This window comes from Lathyrus oleraceus, chromosome 5 (assembly GCF_024323335.1).
Source record: "Lathyrus oleraceus cultivar Zhongwan6 chromosome 5, CAAS_Psat_ZW6_1.0, whole genome shotgun sequence".
NCBI classification, from domain to species: domain Eukaryota; kingdom Viridiplantae; phylum Streptophyta; class Magnoliopsida; order Fabales; family Fabaceae; genus Lathyrus; species Lathyrus oleraceus.
Window position 1 is genome coordinate 285,425,321 of NC_066583.1, and position 9,583 is coordinate 285,434,903.

General features: G+C 30.9%; 4 non-coding genes across 4 annotated transcripts; all 4 read left to right on the top strand.

Moving 5' to 3' along the window:
* The first annotated feature begins 95 nt into the window (after nucleotides 1-95).
* On the top strand, nucleotides 96-167 carry TRNAD-GUC (transfer RNA aspartic acid (anticodon GUC)). The gene has a single exon. It is a non-coding gene; the product is annotated as a tRNA-Asp (tRNA).
* Nucleotides 168-2,815: 2,648 nt separating this feature from the next.
* TRNAD-GUC (transfer RNA aspartic acid (anticodon GUC)) lies at nucleotides 2,816-2,887 on the top strand. The gene has a single exon. It is a non-coding gene; the product is annotated as a tRNA-Asp (tRNA).
* Nucleotides 2,888-5,535: 2,648 nt separating this feature from the next.
* TRNAD-GUC (transfer RNA aspartic acid (anticodon GUC)) lies at nucleotides 5,536-5,607 on the top strand. Its single transcript has one exon. It is a non-coding gene; the product is annotated as a tRNA-Asp (tRNA).
* Nucleotides 5,608-8,255: 2,648 nt separating this feature from the next.
* Nucleotides 8,256-8,327, top strand: TRNAD-AUC (transfer RNA aspartic acid (anticodon AUC)). Its single transcript has one exon. It is a non-coding gene; the product is annotated as a tRNA-Asp (tRNA).
* Nucleotides 8,328-9,583: the final 1,256 nt, after the last annotated feature.

The window sequence follows — 9,583 nt, forward strand, 5'->3', positions numbered from 1 at the left end:
TTGAGAATGTTAATGATATCAATATAAACTAATTGAATACTCAATACATTTTTGTACTTTTAAGAAATTATACATTAAAAATGCAGAAGAATTGAGTCGTTGTAGTATAGTGGTAAGTATTCCTGCCTGTCACGCAGGTGACCCGGGTTCGATCCCCGGCAACGGCGTATTTTATTTCCATTCTTTATATTTTGATTTGGATAGAATTTATTTTAATTTGAAAAATAATAAATTTTAACTTTCTTTTAAGAAAAATTTCTCTTTCTCTTTTCTGGTAGAAAGGAAATACCATTGTTTAGAAATTTAGAATAAATTACAAGCCTTGTTATAAGATATCGGCTATCCTTATCCTTTGACTGATATGTTATGATACAACGTCATTTTATTCATAGAAAATGTCACTGAAACATATACCGATAAAAGAAATTTTAAGGCTTATATGTATATATTTTATTTCCTTATTTTACCTCATATTAAATTTTATTTCCCTAGTTTAAAACTCAAACGTTTGATTCCATAGTTTCATTTATTATTACTATATCAAATCAAATCCGTTCTAAAATGTCCAGATAGGGACAATTTGGGGAAAATGTGACGATTCTTTCCCCAATATTGGATGTGAAGAGAAAATAACAAAACTTATATTTTTGTGAGTATTTTAGTAGGCTATTTGACCCAGGAGAGACAAATGGGAATCCCTCGTCTCCTCTTCTTTTTTGTCTCATATAAGAGGTTCTTAATTGAGGGACATCTAAATTTATGAATAAGGTTAATAAGTATCAAACTAGAAATCCTATTGGCAGCTTCACCCCGTCTCTTATTCTTTATGGTGAGGATGTGATGGATTTTTGCAGAAGAACCAAATACAACATTCAAAACTTGTCACACTTATTCAATATGTGCGTTGATATTTATCGCCATACAGTCAATACTGTCAAGTCTACTATTTATACAAATTTTATTTCTCATCATATGCTTCTCGTCATCTCTGAGACTCTTGGCTTCTCTATCATTAACATTTCTTTTGTTTGCTTAAGTATTCCTAATTTTATAGATAAGGTCAAAGCTACTTAGTCACTGCTCATTGCTGGCAGGATAAAACCGTAGTTATCTGCTTCAAAACCTTATTTGGTATCTACTACTAGTAGAAATAAATTATTCAAGAGTATCATTCAAAGCATGCTTGACTATGGGTTCGTGGAGTATTCTTGGCACGACAGCCTTTTGAAGGAAATTGATAAATGGATTATATACTATATTTTGGAAGGTGGTTTTATTAAGTAAAAGAATCTTATTGTGACGTGGAACAATGTCTGTACTACTCAATAAGGGGGGAGTTTTGAGTGTTGGGTCCCTCATAAATTGAATGAGGAAGACTCCATTAAATTTGATATGGTGTTTATTACTTACAAAATCCAAGGTGACAATACCCTTAGAGCTAGAGTGATCAGGAATAAGTTTATATTAGCTACCACGTTGATCGACTATATGTTATGGTATTAAGAGGAACGTGGATATCGTATTTGATGATAGTAGTTGGTTTCTTTGTAGGAGAGACATGATCATGTTTTGAATGAATTCTTGGAACAAATACCTTGTATTTAAAACTCCCAATATTGACCTTTTTGTTTATCATTTCTTCGACGCTAATGTGAAATATATCATTAAAAGAAATAATTTGATTTTTCCTTATTTAAACATTCAGACTTGTCCATCATATGTATCTACAAGCCATCATATTACAAATTCAAATAATATTATGGGTGACCTCCTATCGTAGAATTATAGTAGTAATGGTTATATGAGTTTCAAATAATCTTATAATCCTATTAACACCAATGATCAATAACTACCTTGAGCTAAAACTTTATGGAATCAATTCCTCTGAATATTTCATTATTTTGAGGATTATATATCATCGAGTTCTATTTGTGGGAACCTATCATTTAGAGAATTTCACATGGCCCCTAAATCTGATTTGTGTTATTGTGACAAAGAATCTAATCATTATTTGTAATCAGATTTCAAATCTTTTTAACTTTATGGAAATTACCTAGGAAATCCATCCAGATTAATGTTTTTTCTTGTTATACCCTTTGTATTTGGAGAATTTGTCAAAGAATATGGTCCAAACAAGGAAAACTTGTCACTTTGTTTGTTATGATTAGTATGTTGAAAATTTTTGGCAATGCGGGAGTAAGCGCGTGTTTAAGGTAAAACAAGTCATAAAAATTCTTCAATTAATTAACCTGATTGTTTCTCATGTTTCCGAGACAAGTAACCTCTCTGATTCTTCTTCTTTATTTTTGCACGTGTATTGAATCTTAAAATTCTATGGATTAGTTTCATCCTCATATAGTTCCAAAAACCAAATGTTGGAACCCTATTAAAATTTATAGGATTACATGCATTAATGATGGTGTAACTAGAGAATTTCTAGGTCCTTCTACTAGATGTGGTATCTTTAAGAACCAATATACTAATTTACGGAATTGTTTTAATCTAAACATCAGTAACTTTAATTTATTTATATATGAGTTAATTGGTATTAAGGCGGACGTTAAAACTACTTTAAAAAATGGGCGGAACTCTATGTGGCTCGATATTGGTTCTCAACTGATGACTTTAGTTGTTAATCTCATAACACTTTTCCTTGACAGCAAAGAAAAAGATGGACTAATTGCATTAAGATTACAACAACAATTTATATTTACCTCATTTTGAGAATGTTAATGATATCAATATAAACTAATTGAATACTCAATACATTTTTGTACTTTTAAGAAATTATACATTAAAAATGCAGAAGAATTGAGTCGTTGTAGTATAGTGGTAAGTATTCCTGCCTGTCACGCAGGTGACCCGGGTTCGATCCCCGGCAACGGCGTATTTTATTTCCATTCTTTATATTTTGATTTGGATAGAATTTATTTTAATTTGAAAAATAATAAATTTTAACTTTCTTTTAAGAAAAATTTCTCTTTCTCTTTTCTGGTAGAAAGGAAATACCATTGTTTAGAAATTTAGAATAAATTACAAGCCTTGTTATAAGATATCGGCTATCCTTATCCTTTGACTGATATGTTATGATACAACGTCATTTTATTCATAGAAAATGTCACTGAAACATATACCGATAAAAGAAATTTTAAGGCTTATATGTATATATTTTATTTCCTTATTTTACCTCATATTAAATTTTATTTCCCTAGTTTAAAACTCAAACGTTTGATTCCATAGTTTCATTTATTATTACTATATCAAATCAAATCCGTTCTAAAATGTCCAGATAGGGACAATTTGGGGAAAATGTGACGATTCTTTCCCCAATATTGGATGTGAAGAGAAAATAACAAAACTTATATTTTTGTGAGTATTTTAGTAGGCTATTTGACCCAGGAGAGACAAATGGGAATCCCTCGTCTCCTCTTCTTTTTTGTCTCATATAAGAGGTTCTTAATTGAGGGACATCTAAATTTATGAATAAGGTTAATAAGTATCAAACTAGAAATCCTATTGGCAGCTTCACCCCGTCTCTTATTCTTTATGGTGAGGATGTGATGGATTTTTGCAGAAGAACCAAATACAACATTCAAAACTTGTCACACTTATTCAATATGTGCGTTGATATTTATCGCCATACAGTCAATACTGTCAAGTCTACTATTTATACAAATTTTATTTCTCATCATATGCTTCTCGTCATCTCTGAGACTCTTGGCTTCTCTATCATTAACATTTCTTTTGTTTGCTTAAGTATTCCTAATTTTATAGATAAGGTCAAAGCTACTTAGTCACTGCTCATTGCTGGCAGGATAAAACCGTAGTTATCTGCTTCAAAACCTTATTTGGTATCTACTACTAGTAGAAATAAATTATTCAAGAGTATCATTCAAAGCATGCTTGACTATGGGTTCGTGGAGTATTCTTGGCACGACAGCCTTTTGAAGGAAATTGATAAATGGATTATATACTATATTTTGGAAGGTGGTTTTATTAAGTAAAAGAATCTTATTGTGACGTGGAACAATGTCTGTACTACTCAATAAGGGGGGAGTTTTGAGTGTTGGGTCCCTCATAAATTGAATGAGGAAGACTCCATTAAATTTGATATGGTGTTTATTACTTACAAAATCCAAGGTGACAATACCCTTAGAGCTAGAGTGATCAGGAATAAGTTTATATTAGCTACCACGTTGATCGACTATATGTTATGGTATTAAGAGGAACGTGGATATCGTATTTGATGACAGTAGTCGGTTTCTTTGTAGGAGAGACATGATCATGTTTTGAATGAATTCTTGGAACAAATACCTTGTATTTAAAACTCCCAATATTGACCTTTTTGTTTATCATTTCTTCGACGCTAATGTGAAATATATCATTAAAAGAAATAATTTGATTTTTCCTTATTTAAACATTCAGACTTGTCCATCATATGTATCTACAAGCCATCATATTACAAATTCAAATAATATTATGGGTGACCTCCTATCGTAGAGTTATAGTAGTAATGGTTATATGAGTTTCAAATAATCTTATAATCCTATTAACACCAATGATCAATAACTACCTTGAGCTAAAACTTTATGGAATCAATTCCTCTGAATATTTCATTATTTTGAGGATTATATATCATCGAGTTCTATTTGTGGGAACCTATCATTTAGAGAATTTCACATGGCCCCTAAATCTGATTTGTGTTATTGTGACAAAGAATCTAATCATTATTTGTAATCAGATTTCAAATCTTTTTAACTTTATGGAAATTACCTAGGAAATCCATCCAGATTAATGTTTTTTCTTGTTATACCCTTTGTATTTGGAGAATTTGTCAAAGAATATGGTCCAAACAAGGAAAACTTGTCACTTTGTTTGTTATGATTAGTATGTTGAAAATTTTTGGCAATGCGGGAGTAAGCGCGTGTTTAAGGTAAAACAAGTCATAAAAATTCTTCAATTAATTAACCTGATTGTTTCTCATGTTTCCGAGACAAGTAACCTCTCTGATTCTTCTTCTTTATTTTTGCACGTGTATTGAATCTTAAAATTCTATGGATTAGTTTCATCCTCATATAGTTCCAAAAACCAAATGTTGGAACCCTATTAAAATTTATAGGATTACATGCATTAATGATGGTGTAACTAGAGAATTTCTAGGTCCTTCTACTAGATGTGGTATCTTTAAGAACCAATATACTAATTTACGGAATTGTTTTAATCTAAACATCAGTAACTTTAATTTATTTATATATGAGTTAATTGGTATTAAGGCGGACGTTAAAACTACTTTAAAAAATGGGCGGAACTCTATGTGGCTCGATATTGGTTCTCAACTGATGACTTTAGTTGTTAATCTCATAACACTTTTCCTTGACAGCAAAGAAAAAGATGGACTAATTGCATTAAGATTACAACAACAATTTATATTTACCTCATTTTGAGAATGTTAATGATATCAATATAAACTAATTGAATACTCAATACATTTTTGTACTTTTAAGAAATTATACATTAAAAATGCAGAAGAATTGAGTCGTTGTAGTATAGTGGTAAGTATTCCTGCCTGTCACGCAGGTGACCCGGGTTCGATCCCCGGCAACGGCGTATTTTATTTCCATTCTTTATATTTTGATTTGGATAGAATTTATTTTAATTTGAAAAATAATAAATTTTAACTTTCTTTTAAGAAAAATTTCTCTTTCTCTTTTCTGGTAGAAAGGAAATACCATTGTTTAGAAATTTAGAATAAATTACAAGCCTTGTTATAAGATATCGGCTATCCTTATCCTTTGACTGATATGTTATGATACAACGTCATTTTATTCATAGAAAATGTCACTGAAACATATACCGATAAAAGAAATTTTAAGGCTTATATGTATATATTTTATTTCCTTATTTTACCTCATATTAAATTTTATTTCCCTAGTTTAAAACTCAAACGTTTGATTCCATAGTTTCATTTATTATTACTATATCAAATCAAATCCGTTCTAAAATGTCCAGATAGGGACAATTTGGGGAAAATGTGACGATTCTTTCCCCAATATTGGATGTGAAGAGAAAATAACAAAACTTATATTTTTGTGAGTATTTTAGTAGGCTATTTGACCCAGGAGAGACAAATGGGAATCCCTCGTCTCCTCTTCTTTTTTGTCTCATATAAGAGGTTCTTAATTGAGGGACATCTAAATTTATGAATAAGGTTAATAAGTATCAAACTAGAAATCCTATTGGCAGCTTCACCCCGTCTCTTATTCTTTATGGTGAGGATGTGATGGATTTTTGCAGAAGAACCAAATACAACATTCAAAACTTGTCACACTTATTCAATATGTGCGTTGATATTTATCGCCATACAGTCAATACTGTCAAGTCTACTATTTATACAAATTTTATTTCTCATCATATGCTTCTCGTCATCTCTGAGACTCTTGGCTTCTCTATCATTAACATTTCTTTTGTTTGCTTAAGTATTCCTAATTTTATAGATAAGGTCAAAGCTACTTAGTCACTGCTCATTGCTGGCAGGATAAAACCGTAGTTATCTGCTTCAAAACCTTATTTGGTATCTACTACTAGTAGAAATAAATTATTCAAGAGTATCATTCAAAGCATGCTTGACTATGGGTTCGTGGAGTATTCTTGGCACGACAGCCTTTTGAAGGAAATTGATAAATGGATTATATACTATATTTTGGAAGGTGGTTTTATTAAGTAAAAGAATCTTATTGTGACGTGGAACAATGTCTGTACTACTCAATAAGGGGGGAGTTTTGAGTGTTGGGTCCCTCATAAATTGAATGAGGAAGACTCCATTAAATTTGATATGGTGTTTATTACTTACAAAATCCAAGGAGACAATACCCTTAGAGCTAGAGTGATCAGGAATAAGTTTATATTAGCTACCACGTTGATCGACTATATGTTATGGTATTAAGAGGAACGTGGATATCGTATTTGATGACAGTAGTTGGTTTCTTTGTAGGAGAGACATGATCATGTTTTGAATGAATTCTTGGAACAAATACCTTGTATTTAAAACTCCCAATATTGACCTTTTTGTTTATCGTTTCTTCGACGCTAATGTGAAATATATCATTAAAAGAAATAATTTGATTTTTCCTGATTTAAACATTCATACTTGTCCATCATATGTATCTACAAGCCATCATATTACAAATTCAAATAATATTATGGGTGACCTCCTATCGTAGAATTATAGTAGTAATGGTTATATGAGTTTCAAATAATCTTATAATCCTATTAACACCAATGATCAATAACTACCTTGAGCTAAAACTTTATGGAATCAATTCCTCTGAATATTTCATTATTTTGAGGATTATATATCATCGAGTTCTATTTGTGGGAACCTATCATTTAGAGAATTTCACATGGCCCCTAAATCTGATTTGTGTTATTGTGACAAAGAATCTAATCATTATTTGTAATCAGATTTCAAATCTTTTTAACTTTATGGAAATTACCTAGGAAATCCATCCAGATTAATGTTTTTTCTTGTTATACCCTTTGTATTTGGAGAATTTGTCAAAGAATATGGTCCAAACAAGGAAAACTTGTCACTTTGTTTGTTATGATTAGTATGTTGAAAATTTTTGGCAATGCGGGAGTAAGCGCGTGTTTAAGGTAAAACAAGTCATAAAAATTCTTCAATTAATTAACCTGATTGTTTCTCATGTTTCCGAGACAAGTAACCTCTCTGATTCTTCTTCTTTATTTTTGCACGTGTATTGAATCTTAAAATTCTATGGATTAGTTTCATCCTCATATAGTTCCAAAAACCAAATGTTGGAACCCTATTAAAATTTATAGGATTACATGCATTAATGATGGTGTAACTAGAGAATTTCTAGGTCCTTCTACTAGATGTGGTATCTTTAAGAACCAATATACTAATTTACGGAATTGTTTTAATCTAAACATCAGTAACTTTAATTTATTTATATATGAGTTAATTGGTATTAAGGCGGATGTTAAAACTACTTTAAAAAATGGGCGGAACTCTATGTGGCTCGATATTGGTTCTCAACTGATGACTTTAGTTGTTAATCTCATAACACTTTTCCTTGACAGCAAAGAAAAAGATGGATTAATTGCATTAAGATTACAACAACAATTTATATTTACCTCATTTTGAGAATGTTAATGATATCAATATAAACTAATTGAATACTCAATACATTTTTGTACTTTTAAGAAATTATACATTAAAAATGCAAAAGAATTGAGTCGTTGTAGTATAGTGGTAAGTATTCCTGCCTATCACGCAGGTGACCCGGGTTCGATCCCCGGCAACGGCGTATTTATTTCCATTCTTTTTATATTTTGATTTGGATAGAATTTATTTTGATAGAATTTATTTTAATTTGAAAAATAATAAATTTTAACTTCCTTTTAAGAAAAATTTCTCTTTCTCTTTTCTGGTAGAAAGGAAATACCATTGTTTAGAAATTTAGAATAAATTACAAGCCTTGTTATAAGATATCGGCTATCCTTATCGTTTGACTGATATGTTATGATACAACGTCATTTTATTCATAGAAAATGTCACTGAAACATATACCGATAAAAGAAATTTTAAGGCTTATATGTATATATTTTATTTCCTTATTTTACCTCATATTAAATTTTATTTCCCTAATTTAAAACTCAAACGTTTGATTCCATAGTTTCATTTATTATTACTATATCAAATCAAATCCGTTCTAAAATGTCCAGATAGGGACAATTTGGGGAAAATGTGACGATTCTTTCCCCAATATTGGATGTGAAGAGAAAATAACAAAACTTATATTTTTGTGAGTATTTTAGTAGGCTATTTGACCCAGGAGAGACAAATGGGAATCCCTCGTCTCCTCTTCTTTTTTGTCTCATATAAGAGGTTCTTAATTGAGGGACATCTAAATTTATGAATAAGGTTAATAAGTATCAAACTAGAAATCCTATTGGCAGCTTCACCCCGTCTCTTATTCTTTATGGTGAGGATGTGATGGATTTTTGCAGAAGAACCAAATACAACATTCAAAACTTGTCACACTTATTCAATATGTGCGTTGATATTTATCGCCATACAGTCAATACTGTCAAGTCTACTATTTATACAAATTTAATTTCTCATCATATGCTTCTCGCCATCTCTGAGACTCTTGGCTTCTCTATCATTAACATTTCTTTTGTTTGCTTAAGTATTCCTAATTTTATAGATAAGGTCAAAGCTACTTAGTCACTGCTCATTGCTGGCAGGATAAAACCGTAGTTATCTGCTACAAAACCTTATTTGGTATCTACTACTAGTAGAAATAAATTATTCAAGAGTATCATTCAAAGCATGCTTGACTATGGGTTCGTGGAGTATTCTTGGCACGACAGCCTTTTGAAGGAAATTGATAAATGGATTATATACTATATTTTGGAAGGTGGGTTTATTAAGTAAAAGAATCTTATTGTGACGTGGAACAATGTCTGTACTACTCAATAAGGGGGGAGTTTTGAGTGTTGGGTCCCTCATAAATTGAATGAGGAAGACTCCATTAAATTTGATATGGTGTTTATTACT